The sequence below is a fragment of the Macrobrachium nipponense genome, chromosome 1 (genome assembly GCF_015104395.2).
Source record: "Macrobrachium nipponense isolate FS-2020 chromosome 1, ASM1510439v2, whole genome shotgun sequence".
In the NCBI taxonomy this organism is placed as follows: Eukaryota; Metazoa; Arthropoda; class Malacostraca; order Decapoda; family Palaemonidae; genus Macrobrachium; species Macrobrachium nipponense.
The window spans coordinates 176,081,992-176,107,194 of record NC_087200.1 but is presented as its reverse complement, the minus strand read 5'-3'; the positions used below and the strand labels follow the sequence as shown (position 1 = coordinate 176,107,194).

The 25,203-nt window shown below is 36.6% G+C and overlaps 1 pseudogene; it reads right to left on the bottom strand.

Moving 5' to 3' along the window:
• Window positions 1-3,838: 3,838 nt before the first annotated feature.
• On the bottom strand, window positions 3,839-10,496 carry LOC135219872 (uncharacterized; annotated as a pseudogene).
• Window positions 10,497-25,203: the final 14,707 nt, after the last annotated feature.

The window sequence follows — 25,203 nt, the reverse complement described above, 5'->3', positions numbered from 1 at the left end:
ACTCCTACAGATAGTTGTCGGTTCAGAATGAGACCAGACATAAACAGGGAACTTGTAATGCAAGTCGGCCATGTTGTGTCTCAGCTGTGTTGATTACGCAATCATACAAATTTTTCGATAATTTTGCAATGATATTATACTTTATACTTACCAATCCTTTAAAAATGGTAAACACTTGCAGTGTGCTTGGGTATCAAAATAGGTCAAACAGACGGCAAATCGTAGTTACTCTGTAAAGACAAAGCCTTTTTTTTCTCATTTTTATGTACATAGTTTTCCTGTCCGCGTCGTACCTCACATCATTGTATTGAGCATTTTTTGGCCCTTGTCACCGATATATCATTCTTATACGTTGGCCCATTGTAGCAAATAACATTCCTGTATACATATGTCTGTCAAGAAATACAAATCCAGGTCAGATCAAGTCATTTTGTGTCAGTATCGGTCGGCAAACTACATATCCGCCCGCGCACCTGTTTATAACTCGTTATAAATAGTCAACGGCTGTGTTTACGTGCTGCTCTGTGAGCAAGAGCCCATGCTGACACAAGGCCAGTTTAATAAAAAACAACAACAACAAAAGTCTACGGACTGCTCTATGAGCAAGAGCCCCTGCTGGCATATGGCCAGCTTAATCTCAAACAACAGTAATAAGGTGTACTGCTTCCACCTGCCTCTTCAGCGCTCCTTCACAACTCAGTCCCCACTGTGTGAGAAATCCTGGATGAAACTCAAAAGATGAGTGAAAGGGGACCCCGACTTTGGGGATTTCCAGAATAAATAGGGCCAATTTTCTAGTCAATACACGAAAATCTGCTCAAATCACTTCAAGAGTAATGAGTGATAATAATTGTTTGCGAATTAATGGTAATGGTGAATAATTAAAGAAGTCTAGCACAATTATTTCACAAAGTCATTCATGAACAGGTGCTCTTTCCTTTTGTCAAATTATAAACTATTTCGAGCAGCTTGGAAGTTATTTTGGTCAAATCTTTAAAACATGTAGCAGATAGTGAACTACGAATGTTAAAATTTACATTAAATATCTAAAGTGCAAATAATGGTTACTGTTGTCAAAAATCTCCCCCCTCCACCCCCAATTAGGCAGGTTCTAAATGTGCCTGGATGGTGTGGGAGACCATGATGATCTGGCCTGAAATTAAACTATGCAAATTTAACAAAATACACGAACTGAAAGGACTCGCACCAACGTACAACTTACAAAAGGAAATAAAACCTTAAAACAATGGACGACGGGGTTCCAAATACACACAAGGACAAGAAATTAAGAGTTTAAAAAAAAAACCGTGGAAAAATCTCACATCGGTCTCGAAGTGTGTCACCGTGTACACACACAAAACCGTACTCATGCAACAATTCGCCTATTCGATTACTTCAATATCGACATTCACGTGAACTGAAATATTTCAAGAGTCCAAAATCGCATCTCAAAAGCGTAAGGAAGGCAACTATTCCTTCGTTATTTACCGGTTTATTGTTTCATCTCTTTTATGCAGTGAAGGCTCAGAGACTATGTAAAATTAATCTTCCGTTTTAGTGGATTGTTCCATTGGTTTGCCATTTTTTCGTGAATGGTTCCATAACTTCCGTAGAATAACGAAATTTAATATTAATTTTTCCTTTGTTTACAACGCTTGACCTAAAAGATGACTGCGGCTTATCAATGCTCGTCTGAGGAACTTAACTATTCTAGCCATGCGAGAGAGAGAGAGAGAGAGAGAGAGAGAGAGAGAGAGAGAGAGAGAGAAACTATCACTGAGCCAGTCTCACCAGCAAATCAAAACTACTGTACCTTCTATAAACATCATATAAAAAATATGCACCTCGTATGCCTCCTGATCCATGATACTTTGTCCTTTTCTCAATACTTCCAACTCCTGACAATACTTTAAAACAAACTAAGCATAATAAAGACTTCAGTTTTAAATTAAGGAAACTCTCCCTATTGAAAGTCATATAGAACCAGTTAATTCTTTTCCCGCTTTTACCAGATTATACTGTACTTATAGTAAAGTTCATACTGTACTTATAGTAAAGTCAATGCACTGGATTTTTTCCAAAGGGCAACTTGACAACGCCCGTACCAGCGGACAAAGACACTTGCCGACGATGACTAATTCCACCGACCTATCAACTGGCAAATCTAGTTTATCCGCCCAACACACCAGCCTGATAGTATACTCATCACACGACGACTTTAAAACACTTTTCCAGACAATCTGTTCGACGTGACGTCAGAAGCGGCTATTCTTTTCAAGTCCCGTCCATACAGTCGATAGTTTGTTTGTATGGTGTTTTTACGTTACATGGAACCAGTGGTTATTCAGCAACGAGACCAACGGCTTTACGGACTTCCGAACCAAGTCTTCTATCACCAGAAACACAAATCTCTGACCATTCCGGTCGAGATTCGAACTCGTGGCCACAGAGGGGACAGGTAAAGACCATACCAACCACGCCACTGGGGCGCTGCCCACACGGACAAGCCTTGCTCGATGTGAAGTCACATCGAGCATTAAAACTGCAATATTTGATGTAAACAACTTATGCTTATTCAATGTAAAAATTTTCGCTTGTAGCTGTGCCAATCTGCATTACGTACTAAGTTTGCTTATTATAAAACTTTTGCTTATTATAAAACTTATTTAATCCTCAATTTTCTGTTATGTGATGTTAATTTCAAGAGTTATATACAAACTATTATGGCATACTACTAATGCAGGTTTGAAGTTATTTTCGTAATTTATGTGCTCCATAGCATTAGCCCCTTATAGAATACTCTTAATCATTAAAAGTTTTACTCTTCAGTATATCACTTCTACCATCCATCAACCCTTTATTTTCTTTGCAAAGTTCACATAAACGCGAGATATTAGTTTTTCCCGGCCTCCCCCCTCGGCGGGGAAAAAAAAAAAAAAAAAAAAAAAACCATCTCCCTATTGGCCTCTTCCATATGAAAAGTTACAAAAGACAAAAAGTTCTTGTTACATATATTAAAGTTTAAAACCAGATTTTCAACAAACCCCTTTATTCACAACACAAGGCATTTTGCTCAGGTTTAGTTAATTTTCAAGAGGAGTCTAGTACATCTTACCAAAGGTTCCAACATCATGCTAAATCTTTCCAGCCTACGGTGTTACCATAATGGATCGTCCAATTAATAGTTAAAGTCTAGAAAACTTGCCCATGGTTTTCCTGCTGCCAAATTTACTAGTCTCCATTTATCTCATTCCGATAAGCATGATGCATTGTTAAAAAAAAGATATGGGCCGGTATCTATCATTTCTTCAGTCTCTCATATTCCAGAGTATTCATTTAAATTCTTAAATGCCGCGAACTACTCTTGGATGAACTTTCCCAAACCCGCACTAAACAGAAGGATCAAATCAAAATTTTATAAACAGGAAAAAACTGCAAATTTCTCAAGACAACTGCACATATACATAGTAGTTTTACATAAATCCTAACCCTAACCCAAATACGGATACTTAAAATCTTAGGTCGTCGAGTTTGTCAAATCGGGGACCATTAAGATGAATAAAAAAATATCAAGATGTTAGATATCACTGCAGAAGAACCATGCATTATCAAAACCATTCCTGGTAGCAGTTCGCATATCTATTACCGAGCAATAGCATTCATTCAGGATTAACCAAAGTTATTCTGCACAAATCCAAAATCTGGTAGCCCTCTGTATTTTAGCTATTTATACAATTCTCCATTAATTTTTCACATTGAAAGACATGAAGGATTAACCAAGTATTTACAGACTATGATAAGCTGAAACCCTGAGTCACCGCTTATAATGGAAATAAAATTTAGTTGTAGAAAATCCTTTTATTTACATAAATATTGCACACTTAAACATCAGTGTCAGGACAGCGGTCATCATGCCTCTCCAAATTCCTTCTAAACTGTGTCTGCGCCCTTTCTAGCTTCTCCAGTGCAATGTGCATATTTTCTATGACATGGTTAACCAAGTTCACAGATACATCATGATTATCGAAATCTGCCCTAACTTGTAGGATCTCGTTGAAGGCTTCATTCAAGTGTCTCAAGGTATCAAACACACTATCCATAGAGCAATTCTCATCGGTTTTCACCTTTCCATCAGTTACAAGTTCTTGAGCGAGAATCCCAGTCACGTCCGACATGTTCATAGCAATCTCTGCCTTTCCTGCTGCAATCAACATCTCGTCTAACTTCGACCAGAAAACCCAAGGCAAAGGAACTCTCTCATTCGAACTTTGACCTTCCAAGATATAAGGGAGATTGTCTTCTCTGTTCAATGCAGCTGCAGCTTTTCCATAAACATCAGTCATAATGCCTTGCAAAAACCGAAAAGTCTTGGACGCATCCTTCAGTCTGAGTTTTCTTTTATTCATGCAGACACAAACTTCAGCTGTAAAGATAACCCTACATTATTTTATATTCTATTCAAGCACAATGTATATACTATTCAAGCATATTAAGTTATAACTAGTTAGTCATTTTACCTTAAAAGTTATGGAAAAAATGTTAAATATTAATCTGCATGGTAACAATGTAACTGACCCCAACCTACCAGGAAGGCGAGCAGAACCAGCGTGTAAAGACCTTTCATTGGCAGATGAAGAAAGTCTTTCAGGTATCACCACATTCTCTCTTCAGACCTTGTAGGTGCTAATCTCAACTTGGGGGATAAGTGATTTTCAGCGTCGTCCGATTTAACCAAGTTCAGGGCAAACACTGCATTGATAGCATTCACTGCATTTTCTGCATTGACAGCATTTTCAGCATTCCCAGCAGTTTTAGCATGTACTGCATTATCTGCATTCTCTGCACTCAAGGCATTTTTAGCATGGATGGCATTCTCTGCATTAACAGCGTTCTCAGCATTAACAGCATTTTCTGCATTAAAGATCTTTCCACACGATCCAAGTATCCCCAATATCAGACTTTCTTGGGAGCTTGACCTTGCAAGTTGAGCCACTGTTTGATAAATATGATAAAAAATTAGACAAAACTAGACTAAAAAATTAATTTATCTAACCTAGAAATTAATGTACATAGGACTACTGTATAGCTTTGTTTCAAGCCCATTAAAAAAAAAAGGCAACTTTCCAAAAGTAATGTTTCATGCAACAACACTGCCAATACTAATATATGGTAGCCACAGCAGCTTTTGCCCATAGCAATATATATATAAATAAAATAAACCTGTGCATCAGCATAAATACTACCTCAGGCTATTACAATAAAGGGAAGGGGGGGGAGGGGTTAGAAAGAAAAGTATTATACTAATACTAATGTTGAACAGTCATATTAACATTTTCATTCAAACACCAATATCCACCATTCCACCATATTTCAGTGTTCACCCATATCCACCCTTCCACCATATTTCATGGTTTATTCCAAAACTCATGAAAAATCATAGAATTTAAGCCAAAGGCCATGTACTGACATTATGAAGTAATTCTAAAGCTGATAAGGAAATTAACAGCAAGGTGGCCTGAAAAGTGTAGCGATAAGTAAACTTCGCAGCCGCACTACAGTGTGTTACAGAGGGTGGAAAGTCAGATGATCTGAGAATATGAGAAGTAAAGTAATATGAACTAAAACAATTGGCAAGAGGTTGAAAAGTCTTGATAGGAGAATGTTTGATTAAAGGAGGTACAAATAATACTAAGAGGTACAGTAATAGGAAAAGGCTACAGCTGATGGCTGAGGAACACTGCTGGGCACCAGGAGAAGCCTGTAGAGGACTAAGTTAATAGATAATTTTCAGTTTACATCATACCGAATTTAAACAATAGTTATTTGACATATCGGTTTTATGTAAATTTTTATTTAGTACCTGTCTCAAACTTTACTTAGAAACACTTGCTACAAAATTTTAGTACAAAGGCTTAATGCTAGTCCCTATATTTTGCCAATCATTCTCTACTCATTCAGTGTCGAGATATTATCCTTCAAAAATTAGTTTAAATTTTAATGTCTAGTTGTGGAAACAGTAACCGTAAAACAGTCTACTACTTACAACACTCTCCATCAGTCTCTTCTCCAAACAAGGGTCGTCACACTTGGCAGAATTGAAGTTACACTCATTTCCATAAGTCACACCATTGGAACCACAAATTGGTCTATATTCTAGGGTACATATCTGAATGGGACACCCAGGACCTGCAGTCATAATATTGTAAACCCTGTGATCTTCGAATTAAAATCACACAAGAAAATGGAACAAGCTCTCCACTGACAAGTAAATCAAAGTTTAATTTTCACTAACTTATGGTAAATGGGTACGTAGGAGAACACCTGGTTTGCTATTACATCAACAGGAACCCATGAAAACCACCAGAATTGGAAGGCTTATACTTACTACATTCTCCAACATGTTTGAAACCAATGCACTTGTTCTTACAACTGGCTACTCCTAGAAACAGTTGTTACTGTAAGTTCTAACCATCAGTCCCACAAACTGGATCATAATTTTCAGGAGACAAGCCTGTTGGCATGCAATTCCTGTTGGAAGTACGGAATCTAATTAAACCAACAAACTCTGTCAAGTCTCTGAAAACTAAAGCTGGTTTACAATCCTTTGCCTTACAAGAACTATATTACAAAGGTCTTATTTTCTTCAATAAAACAGATAAGAGTAACCACTACCTGCATTACCAAAAAACACTGCAACAGAAATATATCAAACTGCTTTAAAACCTATTGCCTGACAAAGTCAATCTTGAAGCACTAGCAGACTTACCACATTCGCCTTTATGCTCAAGGCCAAGGGTCTTGTCATGGCAAATTGCTACTTCTAGAACACAATTATTACCATAAGTTTTACCATCTGTGCCACAAACAGGATCGTATATTTTATTGCAGGCCTTCAAACAAGGATCACCTGTGTTGAAAGAATGAAGAAACACACTGAAAAAAATGGGTTATATCTGAAAAGCCAAATTTACTCAAAACTATTTCAATCTGGTAGTCAACCATGTTAAGTAACATTTATTCAAGGAACTTTAGGAGAAAAGAAAAAACAATTACAATCAGCATAAGCTACAAACTTTGCAAGCAAAGTAAAAACACTGCAACTTTAGCACCTAAACTTCTCAACTGATAGCATTACTAGGCTAACCAGTACTAGCGTCCAGAATTATTTATAATGTAATATTTCATACTTACAGATACTACCACCACTAACCAATCTTGTCATTCTGACAACTTCCAACAGTTGTCTAAGCCAGTCTTCCACATCTTTATCATCTGCACCGTCTTGAATCATGACACAAACATCTAATACACAAGAATCTGGAATGCATAATTGCATTGAGTTTTATTTCTGCTATCAAGCTGCAAGGTTCCTACACATGTTTTTCCCAACTTTCCAAAATGTATGTGTACCATTGCAACTTGTCAACAGAATGCAGAACTATAAATTACTAAATATTTACCAAGATGCACCGTCGACATGAAGTCATTGTTTTGAATTACACCCTGCAAAGACCTCCTGCATCTTTCTAAATATAATTTCTTCGCCGTCTCTCCTGCTTTACAAGGATCCTCCTAAATTGAAGAAAGGAATATAAAAATTTAGGCCAAAGGCCAAGTGCTGTGACCTATGAAGTCATTCAGCACTGAAATGGAAATTCACAGTAGGGTGGTTGAAGGATTTAACTGGAGGAAATCCTTTTAGTTGCACTAGGAAAAAAAGTTAGGAGGGTGTATAGGATATGATTGAGAGTAACTAGACCTTAGAGCCTAACAAAAACTCTTGGGCTGGTTAAGTGTGGAAAAGTCTGATGAAGGAAGAGAATATGGAGGGGTACAGTAAAAGGAATGAAAAGGGTAGCAACAGGGGGGCCAAAAATGCTGTAAAGACCCTTAAGTAATGCCCAAGTGCATAATGCCACACTATACTACGAGAGGTGTAAATACCCCCTACATGATTCCTAAACTGAACTACAGATATTTATATTCTGAAATAAATATCTTCACAGCAACCAGTCTCAAAACTTAAGAGATTTAATAAAAATTGTACCAGTGTCTTTGTATCACTAATACAGGTTTCCTACATATTCAAAATCTCGGACATTAAAATGACCAAACATTTATGGAAAAACTAAAATATCAAGTTCCATACCGTTTCAGTTTTGAAACACTCTGGACATGGATCACTGCAAGCTGGATCACCTTGTTCACTAGTCTGCAAATACCAGATTAGACTGTTAAACCTGTGGTAACAAATACTACACAATTATAGCCATCAGGAAACTTTTAAAAAACCATTACCATCCACGATGAAGGGAATGCCATAGGGAATTTGGTCAGAGGCTCAACAATGTTATTCCTGGTTGTAAAATCATCCTCCTTGTAAGAGCTGAAATGTCCGCACAGTCCATTCAAGTTCCCTGTGAGACTTGGATGAGCCCATACATCCATTCTGTTTGGACACACTAAAATCTGCAAGAAAATCCCAAACCCAAGCCAATTAATGCCTTAACAAGAAAAACTAATACTCAGATTAATGGGATCTAGAACCACTTGCCACTCCTTCCGTCACATTAATGGAGTAGATATAAATTCGTGACAGTCAAGCTTACTTTAGTCCATTAACTAAAATTTTGAAGTCTTTCCCACAAAATTGTTTAAATCCCAGAGACTAATAATCTTCCATTCATTCAACTTCATTAATATCAAAATGTTCATCTGAAAAGCCTAAAATTCTACTTTCAGAAATTTAGTTGAAAAGCAACACATTAAAAAAGTATATAAAAAAAACAAAAAATACCAAAGTCACTATCTAGCAATATGGAGTGAGGTATGAAAAAGATATCCACTCACTGTTAACTGTGATGAACCAGCCATAGCCAGACACTGATTGCACTTCCACACTAGCACTGGGTGTATCCCCGCTGTACTGGTTACTTTACTGACACCTAATGAAGTCACAGTCTGTAGCTCTCCATTCACTGTATACTGGAAACAAAAATTAACTATTACTTTGAACAGAAAACAAACTTGCCTCAGATATACATTGCCCTAGATATACAATCTAATTACATAAATCTGAAAGCTTACTCTAACCAGCTAGTTTAAATTTTCTTTAAACATTAGAACTACTTACACTGGAAGTCATGCCATGGTCAAAACCAATCACAGTATTGGCATTATCCTTAAAAGTAGTCCTGCTCAGACAAGACGCTCTTCCATTACATGATGAAAAGTCACTGAATATTCCAAATTCTGGGGAATGGCTGAAGGATGACTGTGCTACAGAATAATTACAAGTACCGTGCCAATCGTAGCTATACTCATCAAAAGTTTTTATATGAGGATCGTTGTACAGAGCACAGTGCTTGCCTGTTTGAAATGAGGAACAAAATTGAGGAAAATTAGTTTTTACGTCGCCAATGAATGCTTAAAAAATGGCAACCACATAAGGTTTTATTACGATACTTACAGCAGTCATGAATTGTGCCATTTGTGTACCAATTCCCTTTCCTACACTCAAAGGTGAAGCACTGGAGAGGTAGTTCAGACTTGTCAGCATAAAGCAGGCCATTGAATTCACAACCTGTAAAAGTATTTCTGTAGTCACAGTAGTTTATACAAGCCATCAGCACCTCACTAATAGTAAATCATCAGTTTTCCTGCAGCCACCAAATGTTACAGGTATTTTCACCAAAGAAGTTTCTACGAAGACACTCATTACTAGACCAGGATGGAATGCCATAGACAAAGTTTTGGAAAGTATGTGTCTTGTCTCCGAGTAATGAATGCCAATCTATGAAGTCATCTTTGTATCAAAGCAGCAATAAGTATTCTAAAGCAAAACCAAATGGATGACCCAAATAAATGGCAAACTAATAATTTAGGTTACGTACAGTCCCTCTGCCCTGGCTTTCCAACATATTCAGCTTCAATCTCCCCATTGTTACAAAAAAGTCTTAGGCAGGCATCTGGCAATGTTAGTACCACATCCAGGTGATCATAGTTTTGGTAACCAAAACAACATCCTCTATAGACTGGCAAGATATTTAGATCTGTGGAGAAAGATTAAGCAAACATTAAATTCAATACAACTCCTAATTTTGATATAAAACAAGTATACAAGCTTATCTACTGAAGATTTGAAAGCCAATCTGTCAATGTTTCATATGAACTGAATTAGAGGAAAAAACAAGTTTACTTAAAAATAAATAACCTAACCAGAGACCACACAAATGTTAAATTTTCACGGACTTTCCTCAATTTTCCCAGACTTACTTAAAAATAAATAACCTAACCAGAGACCACACAAATCTTAATTTTCCCAGACTTTCCTTAATTTTCCCAGACTCTTTCCAATACATATATATTTAAAACTTTGTTCACCTAACCTCACCCTTACCAGAATCACCAGGTATCACCCTGGATTTAGCAACATTCACGGTCATGAGTATCAGGAGAATGAACACCAAATGTTTATCCATCTTGCCAACCTGAAACAAAAGATCCAATTTATGTCTTGCACAAATACATGCGTATAAAAAAAACTGCCCATTACACTAGATTCATACCTAGTTACCATGAAAACTAACTTTCCACCACTTTTAGGCCATTATCCCCTCGCCATTTAGAGAACATCTTATTCCCAATAGTATTACAAACTAATTAGCTTACCAAGTACACAAGACAAGCCAAACTTTGGATAGGAAAATCATTCACAATAATACCACATTCTCATAACAGGTAACAAATACAGTACCAAATTCCACCTTTCCAAATAATTTATTTGACCTAACATGAGACTAGTGACGAATTTCTACAAAGCCAAACTGCACTATGTATAATATTCAAAACTAAACAAAACAGTCAGCCCTTGTATGGTTTACCTCTTCCATGTTTTATTTATATCTACAAAAATTAATCACTTCTTGCCAGTGGATTCACATGATAAACTCTACCATGTATAATTCTGTCAATTCACGTGTATAACCCTGCTACACAGTAATTTGAATCAAAATTTATATCAAAAGGCGAAGTGCTAGGACCTACATATATACGGTACGCCATTCAGTGCTAAAAGGTTAAAGGTTTTCAAGGTGCAACAGGAGGAAAATCTTACAGTATCCCTGAAAAAATATTAGATTACTTCAAACTTATAAACCACAAAATTATCAATATCTAGCTAGTAGTATTTGCCAGTTAAAATTTAGCCAGGGGGTCCAAGAGATTAGTAACTGCTTTAGTATGTTGAAGTAGGTACATGCATACCTCCAATATTACTTTTAACTAGATCCATATAATATTCAGCACTAAATTCTAGCAAATTTATAAACTCCTGAATAAAATTATTAGACATACCACAGCATCCACCAAGTAAAAACAATGATCCATAAATATTTACGAGAATTTACTTTTCAGGATTACCAGAATATAATTATAACAAGACCAAAAAAATTCCTATTTGGTCTTTAGCATGACTTGCCTCACACTGCTCAGTACGTATTGTGTGCCAAATCTGAAGCATCACTAATAGCAATAGGAAAGGTTTAAGCATATTGGACCTTCAGCATCTTATAGTATAAGCATAGCTACAGAGCACATCTGCATCATTACTGTACTATGCAGCCAAAACTACACAAGTTTTAAAGGTATTGGTGTGGATAAATGCCAAACACTACTAAGACCCAAACATTTCCCTTTCACTTATTGTGAAAAGTTACATTATGCAAGAGTATAAAGCAAAATTTAAGGCAAGGGTTAATTTAAACTTACTTCGGCATTTATAGTCTAGGCATAAACTAGTTCCCTCACATAGAACAATAAAATATAAGAATTTTTACTTTAGTTGAAATTGAAAGGACTGCCTTCTGAACCAACCAGTGTTTGATGCACCTACAGTGTCCTTTCATACCGACTGATATATCACCTACTTCCAATTAAAACTTCACACCAGCAGTAGCAGTGGAACTATACTCAGTACAATTTTAGTTTATTAACTTATTCCTTGAGTATGATTATCTCCAACCCCTACCTCCATTACTTTATAGTTGTGAAGTAATTATCAAACCCTGACGAAAACTATTTACACAATGCATGCTTCAAGGAAGGATTACCTCCAACCCATACCTCCATTACTTTGTAGGTGTGATAATTTTCAAACCCTGACAAACTATTTACACAATGCCTGCCAAGTATTGACATGGGATCTAATATACTTCATTTAAACCTCCACACATCCTACTTATCCAAGAACACTTCGCCTAAATTTATTGTAGCAAGTTGTGTCAACCATTCCAAATCACTGAGCACATTAGTGTATTGTCACTATACCAGTATGTAGTTACACAATACTAGTATGTAGTTACACAATACTAAAACATTAAGATAACAAAATTAGGTTAAAACCCATACAGTACCATAAACTGAACAGTACCATAAACTGACAATACTAACGAATATTATGATTAAAACAAAATTAAGTTAAACCCATACAGTACCATAAACTGAATTAAAGACTACCATTAATGAAATATTAAAGTACAATAAATAAAAAGAAAATTGTTCCTCTTAATAAAACTAACCCAGAGCCAACAGTTAACTTAACCATACTTTGATTGAGGATCTCAATTTTTCTAGTTTTCAAATATACATTTGAAAACAGTGCTGAAATTAGGGCCTAAGCAATTCATACTAAATTGTATGATGGGACAGGGGATGACAACTGCACTGTGATCGAGGATCCAAACTTCTCTTTTCCGAGCATACAAAATATTTCAAACTGCTGAAAATTAGGGCCTAAGCAATTCATACAAAATTTTATGATAGGACAGGGGATCAGACTCAAAGCCAAGGATCGTTCTATGTTCATATATGTACTTTGATGTTACTGGACCTTTAAATCCCGATTTTAGGCGATAATAAAGTAAAGCTATTTGTGCGAGGAAAGCACAAAGGCGAAATAGGCTGGTGGGGAAGAACAACAACTCTCCAACCCTAACCTAAGGTTAAAAACAAACCTAGAATGCCAGGTCCTCACCTGGCCGAGGGAGAGTATGAAAAACTACAATTCCTTGACCTACACACACATCCTCCAGCCCCACCTTTCCTGCTTGGCCAAGCCTTGCTGGATCCCATACCACAACCCAACAACCTTATTTGCCCAGTCCTTACCTAGTAGGGGGTTACTTGAATGCACAATAAATCATAGCTTCATCAAAGGATGTTGAAGGACATGCAATAAATCTTAATTCATCAAATAATCTAAGTGAACATCACACTTATCATATCCATGTATTTATTCCTCACCTCCCCAAAGAAATCCATTAGTAGCAATTGGTATTATCAAGCATCTTTATATTAAAAAAAACCTGCTAGTGCTAAAATTCCAAGGAACCGAGCTACAAGTCAGCATATGAGGTATGAAGATCTTTAATCCAAAATCCCACTTTAGAGAAATTTGTAAAAGAACCACTCTTATTATAAAAATTTGTAAAAGAACCACCCTTATTAAAGCATTTGCCCTTCACGCACCCAGAATTCCAGATATATAAAGGTCAATAATCCTTACCCATAACTATTTTAAAAATATAACAGGGAGCCCCACTCGCATGCAAGTCTTTATCAAAGGCACCACTCCTTGCAGGTGTCGAAATCACCAACGTTTACCGGCATTAAATACTGCCCATGAGAAAATCTGTACAAGTCATGCTTTTTGTGCTACGCTAGGAGACAAGGTGAACCAAGCCAAAAACCAAAAATAATAATAATAAAACTATAGCGGGAAAAATACCAGAACTTCAGTTACAATACCAAGTCTGATTAAGAGCAGTTCAGAAAAATTCAATTAACTTATTTTGGGGATCCATGGGCAACAAATACCAACAAGTAGTATTGCAAAATAATCTCCGGCACTGGCCTTTACATTAAATGCATGTGACGAAACAAAGAATTTAAAACAACCTCCCAATACCAGAGCTTTCAAGTATGTACAAACATGGACATTTACCACTAAATCAAAATAAAGAATGATGACTAAACTTCATAAAGTGGTGCCACAAAGATTTCCTACAGACATGGAGGAAATCATTACGTACAACAGTACATGGAAGCTGGTGGGAGAGAGAAGCCAGGTAAGGAAGTTTAATTTGTAAAATTTATTATTCTGTACTAAGCTCTGTACCAAACTTTTCCACAAATCCATAAGTTCCTTTGCACAGAAAGACACTGGATTTATCCTTAAGATTTTCCTGACAAGTTTTCATTAAATTTCTAAGCTGAAGGAGAACCCACCTACTCTCTGTACCATCCCAGTAAATCCATTAGCTCAACTTCTGAACAGCATGTGCAAGTTAACAAAAAGAGTTGACTGCTAACTGCCCGAATAGTTTTGACGCAAATTATCCAGGCACTTTTCTCAAGGGTTTATCAACCTCTCTCCTGTTCCTCACCCTTCAAGATTATTAGGAATCTAGTATCCCACTAATGGATGGATATACGGGAAATAAAGTTAATATCCTGAAATTAAAAGTAAAGCTATTACACAAGATACCTTTCATTAACCAAACTAAAAACTTTTCAGTTTTCTTCTGAAGATTGAAAAAGAAACCCACAAAAAAACTTTGTAACTTGTTTACTTCAAGTATTTACATTTAGTTTTACTACACACTAGTACTTTCAGGCCCTATCTGTGGCCCATTTTCAAGACTACTCTTGAAAATGGGCTACAGATAGGGCCTGAAAGTACTCGAGTGTGTAGTAAAACAATGTAAATACTTAGAAGTAAACAAGTTACAAAGTGATTTTGTGGGTATCTTATACCTTTCATTACAGAGTAGATTTTAATCTATTATATTCAGAATTTCAATATTTATAGATCTAGCAAGTAGGGAGACCCTATTGATTACTGCTGAGCCGATTACTTTAAATGCCCTGTTTACCTGTCCAGTGGATAGGCCACCCAACATAATCTCAGCCATGTTTTACTAGGTATTCAAATTCGATCCTACCATGGCCTTACCAGGTATTTTACACATGATCAGCTACATTGTCTGTAAGTTGAACTTTGTAACGTGGCTGCTCTTTCAAAGGAAACTAATCAGTGATAATTCAGGTTTCTAGCAGTTTGCCTTGGAGGGGCCGCTTACTTACACGTGAACTTTGTTCAAAGGATGTCTTGCGAACCAAGACCTTGTTACGAACAATGTAGGTATTCGTGAGCCTAATCCCATTATCAGCAACATTTTCTACGAAAATAAAAATAGGAATCGATAGTTTGAATTATTTAGAGTACCTAATATTTTCTTATATCTATTGTAGACCTATAATAACGGCAATGTCAAATAAACTAAAAATACTGTACTATTAGGCTGCGAACCTTTCCAGGATAAATTAGTAACTTTTAATGTGTAACTTATAAAAAGGCACAAATAGTATAACAAATATTTACTACTTAGATGCCTGTAAGAGTACAGTGACATGACATAACACAAGTAATTATACTTCAACCTTAAAAGATGTCCAACCCGTAGTAGTGATTTAGCAAAAGTAGTTCACCCCAGATTTTTTTTCTATCACTAATCTTGCACTGTTTTGACATTTAAAATATCTATGCCACAAATAAGAGAAAAACCAGTTTCACTCCCATCAGGAATTGCAGAAAAATCAGTAACTTTAGCATAATAATTATTCTATTTGACAATCTGGGATTTAAGCATTGTAAAAAGAAAAAATTCAGACCAGCTTTCACCCGAGATACCAACCTGTTATATACAGTTTATTTCTTTATCTATACGTACAAGTGGACATTATCTCGACCACCCATAAATTCACCCCAAAGGCAGCTGCCCACATCTCATTTAACTTTCGTTCTCCGAAGTTTAATAACACTATGATCTAGATTCTACACTAGATCTATGTAATAAATACGCCCCCGATGGGCATTTATTTGGAAATTACAGTTACCTATAGTATTTGGGTTCCTTATTGAGAATTTAGTAATATTTTGGGGTCTTACTATTTAATCCCCCATGGGATTGTACTAAATACGACGCAATACAGATTGCGCCCGAATCCCTAATGCTGTCTTATTCGCGGGAACGTTCCTTCATTAGCGGAACGTTCCTTGCAGTCCTTACGGAGTTGCTTGGATATAGATATTTTCCAGCACACTGGCATCTAACCCGGATGTATTTCTCGAATGGCCATTATTCAAAAAACCAGTTGCAAATATACTGGAGTTTTACAATACTACTACTAAAATTTAACTAAATCATGACCAGGTATCAAGAGCCACCTGACGTCACGAACCACAAAGCCACCCCCCCAAACGCTGCCATTGGTCCGCAGTCTCCCTTCCCCCTCACTCAGAACCTCTATCAGCTGATAATTTACAGATTTAACAAATATAAACTAGTTAAGTTTTATTTTAGAAGTATTAGAAGCTATGGATTTGTTAAAAGTAAAAAATCTAAAACTATTGTTCGTTATCCCATTTATTCACCATAGTTGAGATGTCGGCAAGCAAAGGTATAGGCCTAATAAGGCGGCCATGGTTAGAAGGTGAAGACTACAAAGGCGTTCACCCTTTCGCTGGCCACGGTTTTCCGCGATAAGGTTCCGGGGAATAAACCTGGACAATTTTTACAAATTCTAGAGTCTTTTTACCTTTTAAAGATACAATCCTGCGACAAATCATGCAAGCGACGAAGCCTTCATGAAAATTCCCTAACCCCCAAAATTTTAAAGCTGTGGAACATGCAAAACAAACAAAACCTCCGATTTCCATATTCACAGAATAAGTTTCAAGTCACAGCTTACACAAATACAATCACCCTAGGAACGGATAAACACTAAAGAACTGCCATATCAGAAATTCAACAGACTATTTCGAGTTGCCTTATAAACACAAAATACCCATTACACATACAATCAGTACCTATGAAACAACCCGAAAAACTTACTTAATAAAAAAACCATAAAAAGAACAGACACCCCCGACGTACACAAATACACTGAATTAGTTGCACTGAACATCTTCACACCATGGAGTCCCAAGTAAGGTTTTCTATGCTATAAGCAATGACGTCACATCGTGGGACTGCCGTATATCAGCAACGTGTTCCTCTCTGGTGGTGCCACCTATAGGTTGCTAAACAAAACAGAATCAGTTGTATGAATTGAATTCAATCGTAGATAACTTTTGTTATTACTGATTCCCATAGTCGCGCTAGTGTGGGTTTTAAGCGTGGTTAATGGGAAAAATAAATGAATTCTGAAAAACAATATATGAGAGTCGATTGGTTTAAGTCGGGAATCAGTCATGTAAATCACAATACTAATTTGTTTTACTCAAAATCAGCACGCATTTTCTTGGAACGAGCCAGATAAGAAAAAAAAGCCAAGATGACAAACTAATCTAACATTGTTATGATAGTAGGGAAAGGGGAACAATTATCACAGCGAAACAAATGAGCATCATTCTCTCTTACAGTAGGTACCAAGAGGTTACCATTTATCGTAGTAAAGTTATTATATAGGGCCAGACCGCACTCTCGACTTCCTATTTACTTTTTCACTTCTCATATATTTCTCTGTTTCTAATATCTGTTTTCGACATGGACTTCTGGCTGAATGTACCAAAACACAAACACCTCAAAAAATACGCGAGTGATTTATTGCTTTGTTAAGGTTGATCTAAGTGAGTCATACGATCTCTTTGCTTTACCATCTTTCCAAGCAGTTCCTGTTGATCACTGAAAGTATAGATTCACAAGCAGACTAAATATGAAAAAGCAAAATTTAGAATAAAAAAAATACGGATATATATATATATATATATATATATATATATATATATATATATATATATATATATGTATATATATATATATATGTATATATATATATATATATATATATATATATGCATATATATATATATATATATATATATATATATATATATATATATATATATATATAAAGTGAAAGCGAAGGAAATAATTCCATGGAAATCGGCTATTTCACTCGCTCTGGACGGTCCCCTTCCAATTGGTCCACGGCATATTTTCCAAGGGTAGGAGAGGCAAATCTTAGTATTATACTATACATGAAGAGTGTCCGGTATCAAGCAGAAAAAACACTTGTGACCTTTTGAACTAGTAGATTAATTCCAGAAATAGCATCAGTGACTGCAATTTCTCACATGTATGTATATATATATATATATATATATATATATATATATATATATATATATATATATATATATATATAATTCTTCCCAGGATTCCAAGCGATTCTAAGTGGTCCCCCCTCCCCAGCCCCTACGTGCGGGCGCGCCTATGGGTCCTTCACATGGACACGAATCAACTTTCCTTCTCAAGCTGTTTTGTGGCCTACTGTAAGAGCACAAGCCCATGCCAGAACAAGACTCTTAATGTCACAAAATCAGGAAAGTCGTAAGCTGTTCATATGCCACGACGAGCAAGGATACATGTTAGCATAAGATTAACTTAACCGACCAACAATACACGATATCTTTTCGGCCAGTCTCAAGCTATAGTTAATTCAATCAACCGTGCATGTGATGTCTATGCCCGTCCGCTTACGACGCTCCTGATTTGCTGTTGATAAGCCAACCACAGGGCTGGAAACTTTCAGTCTCTCGAGAGAGTTTAGTTAGGGAACATACATCCTGCCCATATGAACTCTCGAGAGAGACTGAGAGTTTCTAGCCCTGTGACTGACTTATCAACAGCCAATCAGGAGCGTCGTAAGTGACGGGCCTAGACATCAAATGCACGGATGATGTGAATCTACTATAGCAATTACGTAGTAGTACGTGTCATCAGCAAGTGGTACTTAGTACGTATATGCTCTCAAGATTAAACGCTCCGAAGCACGTTCATTGTGCTTTAAGTATCACCCAAAGATTGATCTGAATCTCTTCAAATGTTGGATATTTAGTGCCATTTGTAATTACATTTCTAAGGAAATTACTATCCTCCAATATTAATGAAAAAAGAATGAGAGCTATTCAAGGAAAGTTGACGTAATATGCAACATTTATCGCGAAATCTAAGGGCCTCTTTAGTTTGCAGAAGGTCTTTCGGAGATTAAGTAGTATTGTAATATGAAATCACTCACCAATGTGACGTTCGAATATTACAAATCTTTGTATGGTTATAAAAAAAAAGAACTGGTATGAGAAACTCGGGTAAATGAAATAATGGAATTTTAACCTTCTTTCTCATTCATCACTCTCTGCACCAAGCACATAAAACTTGAAGCGTTATTAACTTTCAAAGGATACTTCCAAAAGAAGAACGTATCCACGTTGAAGACAGCAGAAAAAGAGGACTACAGATATTGCACATCGATAACAATATACAAACAGAGCAGCACACATACACACATGCCCCTCTTGGTGGCCAAGTTTTCGTTGCATCTAAACCAAACACCTAGGTTCGAATCCAATCCTGGCTGGAACGTAAGTACTTTTCAATTATTATTCCCTTTAGTTGTAAGTTGTTCGCAAGGAATGGTGAATTCAATATTAAACAATATTTTCTACCTAATATTTGAGTGAGTGTGTGTGTTAATATATGTATATCATTTAAAATTCCTACCATCACTTTGATTCCGTCAGAGTCTATCTGCCATTGTCTCTAGTTCCTACACTTCGAGAACTAGGATCTTTGCCTAAGTGGGGAAGTGCTTGGTGTGGATCTTTAGACTCTGCCCAACCAACAGAGATGTGAATGCTAGCATTCATATCCCGCGGAAGTCTTCCATTTCATTTACCGTTAAACTACAAAGTCTGACCAAGTCACTGAACGTCGATGCTTACAAGTTTACTGCTCCAAATATATATATATATATATATTATATATATATATATATATATATATATATATATATATATATATATATATATGTGTGTGTGTGTGTGTGTGTGTGTGTGTGTGTACACTAGCTGACCAATCCAGAGCTGCCCAGGAAATCTCTGATTTCAACCAATAAACTCTCTCTCTCTCTCTCTCTCTCTCTCTCTCTCTCTCTCTCTCTCTCTCATTCCTGTTAAGATGAGATAGTTGCTTTTCAAACCCCCTTCCTATCAGGACTGAACTTGGACTTGAAGGGCATTGGGAGCATCACTATTTATCTCAGCAACCTCAAAAACTATGGATTATACACCAACATCTGTTGTTTTCGATATTTTTACATGGCACCCCCTTCCCACCCCTCTCCCTATGGTGATGAAAACTTGGACTTAAAAGGGCACCAGGGAGGGTCACCATTCATCTCAGTGACCCCAAAAACTGTGGATTAAACACTAATAAGTGTTGTTTTGGTTATTTTTACATTTGACCCTGTTCCTACCCCTTCTCAACCCCCTCCCAATCGCGGTAAACTTGGGCTTGAAGATGTGTCACTATTCTTCTCAGCGACCTCAAAAACTATGGATTAGATACTAATATCTGTCATTTGGTTATTTTTACATTACACCCTGTTCTATCCCTTCTCACCCCACTCCCAATCAGGGCTGAACTTGGACTTAAAGGGCTTTGGAAGTGTCACTTTTCTTCCAAACAACCTAAATAACTATGGATTAGACACTAATATCTGTTGTTTTATTATTTTTGCATTTCACACCACCTTCCCACCCGCTTCTCATGCCCTCTCCTAATCAGGGCTGTACTTGGACTTAACGGGCATGGGGGGGGGGAGTGTCACTATTCATCTCTGCAACCTCGAAAACTATGGATTAGTCACTAATATTTATTGTTTTCTGTAATTTTTACATTCCCTCCCTTCCCACCCATCCCCTTCGGTGACAGTGATGTTTAACCCCTCTGTATTCATTCCCAGAAGGTAAGTAGTATGTATACAAGTTTTGGTTGAAAATACTCAATGCATTTCAAAGTGCATATGGAACACACATGCACATATGCACACGTCCATTAAAATATATATATATATCTATATTATATATATATATATATATATATATATATATACACACACATATATAGTGTTATATATACAAAATACCTTGCAGTGGGTCCTATAGATAAGGCTGTATTAGAGCAGTATATAAACTTGCAAGAATTGGCATCAGTGTCTTGGTCAGAAGATTGCATAAATTTAGCAATAAGGGAAATGTAAGACTTAATGCAAGGTCATTCACGTCTCTGTTGGTTAGTGAGAGTCTAGTTCACATCAAGCCTCTTATACCCTTTAACACTACCACTCTTAAGAAAGGGGCCTTAGTCGCTTACTTGGGGAGTAAGCCTACAATCTACTTTGATGTTGGTGCTGTTGTTGATGGGGTAGGGAAGGACTATGGAAGAGCCTAAAAGGTCCGAAAAAGGTGTTTTGCATTTGAGTTAATGATACAGAAAATTTTGGATAGGTTATTATGATTTTATTTACTAGAATGAAAATTTAAAAATTAATGTACATGTTAAACGGAATAGAAAAATTATTTTAAAAAATATAGCATAATTATTTCAATTTTCGTTAGCGAAACAAGGTTCTCGTTGACCGTAGATTTAGCACATTTTAATTACGTTAAAAGTTAGGAATACTATCATGCTTACAACTTATGCATGAGGGGACAATCTTGCAAGCGTCAAGAGTAAGCTGGTGGTTGGTTCACGCCTTGTTGGTGAAAGACATCTTAAAGGATATTATCGTGCGGCTTAAAGGGTTGACATTATTATTAGCAATGCAGGATTGGTGTCGACAATGTAAATCATGCTTCAGCCAATCGGTCTATTGTGGTTATTTGTTAACATCCACATAGATCGAAAATGTTTCCGTAACCGCAGAACAAAAATCAGGGGCTCGTGGCAACACAACACTATCTCTGTCGTTTACAGACAGCCTTACAAACAATATCTCTTTACGTGAGTCACTGGATGACAGGTTTTAAATGCTGTGGAATGTTGAAAGAAAATTTTGAAGCTGAAGGTAAGACCAAGTATCAGTTTTCAGGTTCAAGTTTTAGCTTTACATGTAGTTCCATTTTGCATTTGGGGAGGAATATCTTATTATTGCAATAAGAAAATTACATCAGCTGCGTCTATAATGTACTAACGTATTTTCTTCAACATCAATTATGACAGCACTACATACAAATACAGCTTCGTTTCAAGTACACTGCCTTGTGAATTCCAGGCAAGTCAGGCCGAGGTCTGCTAAAGCTTCATCAGCAATTCTGATAAAAGTTACTTTAATAAAGAATAAAAGTGAATGAGATAAAGTGCAGAGCCCCTGACACCAAAGTTGAGACTAAAATTTTATCAAGGCTTTACAGATACAAAGTTCAGAGCAATTAAATAAGAAAAAGTATCACAAATAACTAATCAATTAAAAGAATGTCTAGATATGAACAGGTAAAATATGATGAGATTGAGAGAAAGAAAGGATCCCATAAATATTGTTAAAAATACTGAAAAAAAAAAAAAATCCCCCTCGCGCGGTCCTCCGATTTGTTCCATCCTACTGTTTGGGACAGGGTCTTTAAAATGTCCCATGAACAAAAAGGAACAATGATAAAAGACTGTTCAGCTTCAAAGGTTCTATGAACGAGCCGTTGTGCCCTTAGGGTTGATTAACAGTGTTCCATCATTAGCTAATAAAAGGGGGATGTTACACGCGCTACATCCAAAGAATTGAATTTTTAATTGGTGACAGCAAATGAGTTTGTTGTTAATTATTATAAATTCACTCGACTAATCTATTAAACTATACCCTCTGGTGCTTTTCAGTGAAGTTGCGAGCGATATCATATCTTTATATAGCAAGCTTAAATTGGCTTATTCATTTTGGTATGCTCGCGTGCATCAGTCACCCAACGAAGGCATAAATATTGATATTTTTCCCTGGGACGGAATGAGATAAAATCTGGGACAGAGTTTAAATCAACTTCTTGCTAGAATGGCACCTGACTTACATTTCAGGCGGACTGTGAGCGAACTCATCCAAGACCACCAAGATAGAAACAACCGGGAAAATGACAGAGTTCCAGAGCTGACTTCCAAGTTCATCAGCAACACTGCTTGCAACCCAGTCTGTTTGTTTAGCATTAAAGTCGCCACTAATAACGTAAACCCTCGAGTCGAAAGAATGTTCAACATAATAATACCTACGGTGTCATTTTGGAGAAAAGTTTGCAGCATCAAATTCACAGTGCTCAAACGATGGATACAAACCTATACCCTACAGCGAACAACTATATCATGTGAATGGACGAGGCTGCATCGAATTTGAAAGGTGGGTTGTTTATCGAATTTTGGACTGATGCAATCTGCCTCCATGCTTTTTCCACATGCCATAGTTTCCAAGAGGAAAATCGTGCACTCTGATGCATGATACTGCAGGTCGAGGAAATTTGTCTTCTGGCCTCGTACTAAACGAAATATTACATTTCTTCACGTTGAAATGTTCTCAAGAGCAGAAAGAGTAAAAGACAGAAGTTACTCAATGTAATCTAAAACATTTCTAAAGAGCACCAGCAAATGAAAAACAATGAATTCAAGAACGGCAATATTTCCACCAATAACAGTTTATATAAACAAACAAAATCCAAAGAAACAAGTCAACATGGCAGAGCTCACAACAATGAAAACAAAACAAAAAAAAAAGTCATTCCCAGCTGCCACATCAACTGGAGGAGGATGGCAGCGATGGATTCGAAATACAGAAGCAGAGAAGAATTCTAATTACGGAAGAAGGCATCATCTCCCCCTTCAAAAGGATACCAATTTAGATCTCGAATTAGCCTGTCTAGTACACCTTTTTAATAAACAAAAAATATCTTTAAAAATGAGGGTTGCTAAGCGCTATACCCACAAGCAGGGAAATGAGAGAGATAAAGAGAGAGAGAGAGAGTTTTTGAATGATCATGTCTATTAAAACTGGCGTCACAACATATCGGTTATTGACGCTGAAATAAAATGAAAGTAGAAACTAGAAATAAATAAGTTTTTAAAAAGGCTTTCCAATTAAAACACTTAAAAATATACATGTATATTTATAGTTGTTCGAATAAATTATCAATACTTATATATACTTGAGAGAGAGAGCAAAGATTTGTTTTGCTTGTATGTGTTTTTACGTTGCATTGAACCAGTGGTTATTCAGCAAACGGGGCCAACGGCTTTACGTGACTTCCGAACCACGTCGAGAGAGAGAGAGAGAGAGAGAGAGAGAGAGAGAGAGAGAGAGAGAGAGAGAGAGAGAGCTATTGTTATAAATTATTGGTGTTCAGAGAAAGAAGAGGAGACTTTCAAGTTCTTTCATGAACTTCGTCACTTGTAAGCGAAGACGATTCTCAGTTTTAGGAAACGAACATGTAATGCCAGTTGCTAAATAGTTTAATTTTTACCCACGTTACAATCCTCAGGATTGTCAGATATGGATTCGAACCCCAGTATTATTACTTCAGAGGCATTAGCTTGAGAATGTACGTGTCACGTTCCGTTACAATCCTCAAGATGGTCAGATATGGATTCGAACCCCAGATATTATTACTTTTATAGGCATTAGCTGAGAATGTACGTGTCCTACGTTTCCGTCTCGTAGTGATAATTTTGAAATGTGATCCAGGAAATTGTTACCCATGTCCACGTCCCCAGAACTGGCCACTGGGGTTTTGTGTTAAGGGTGTTCACTAACCCAGTGGTGTAGTGAACCTTTTCTTGTTTTCTCCTCTCTCTCTCTCTCTCCACACATACATATTTGTCTGTGCTCGCATATATATATATATATATATATATATATATATATATATATATATATATATATATATATATATATATATATGTAAGTGTTTACATAATAAAAAATATGGAATGTTAGTCCATATATATAAAAAGTCTAAAACTAAGAGGTCAACCAGATTGCTTGCAGGAATGTGATCAGACTAGAGACGCTAAAGATGACGTATACAATAAGTATGTAGGCTAAGATAACATGCCGTCACCTGTAGTCATTCAATTGTTTATAAACATTAGTCCAAGCTCCCTGCTTGAGACAACTACCCCGACCTATTATTCAAACGGCCTACGTGATCTGTAGCGTGTCTCATTCGATTGTGTGTTCGTATGAAACTATGTCATTGTATGTATGTTCATATGTTCGAACTACTGTCTGTTCCTTCATAACTTGTAACAGAGATGGTAGACAAGCAGAACAGAG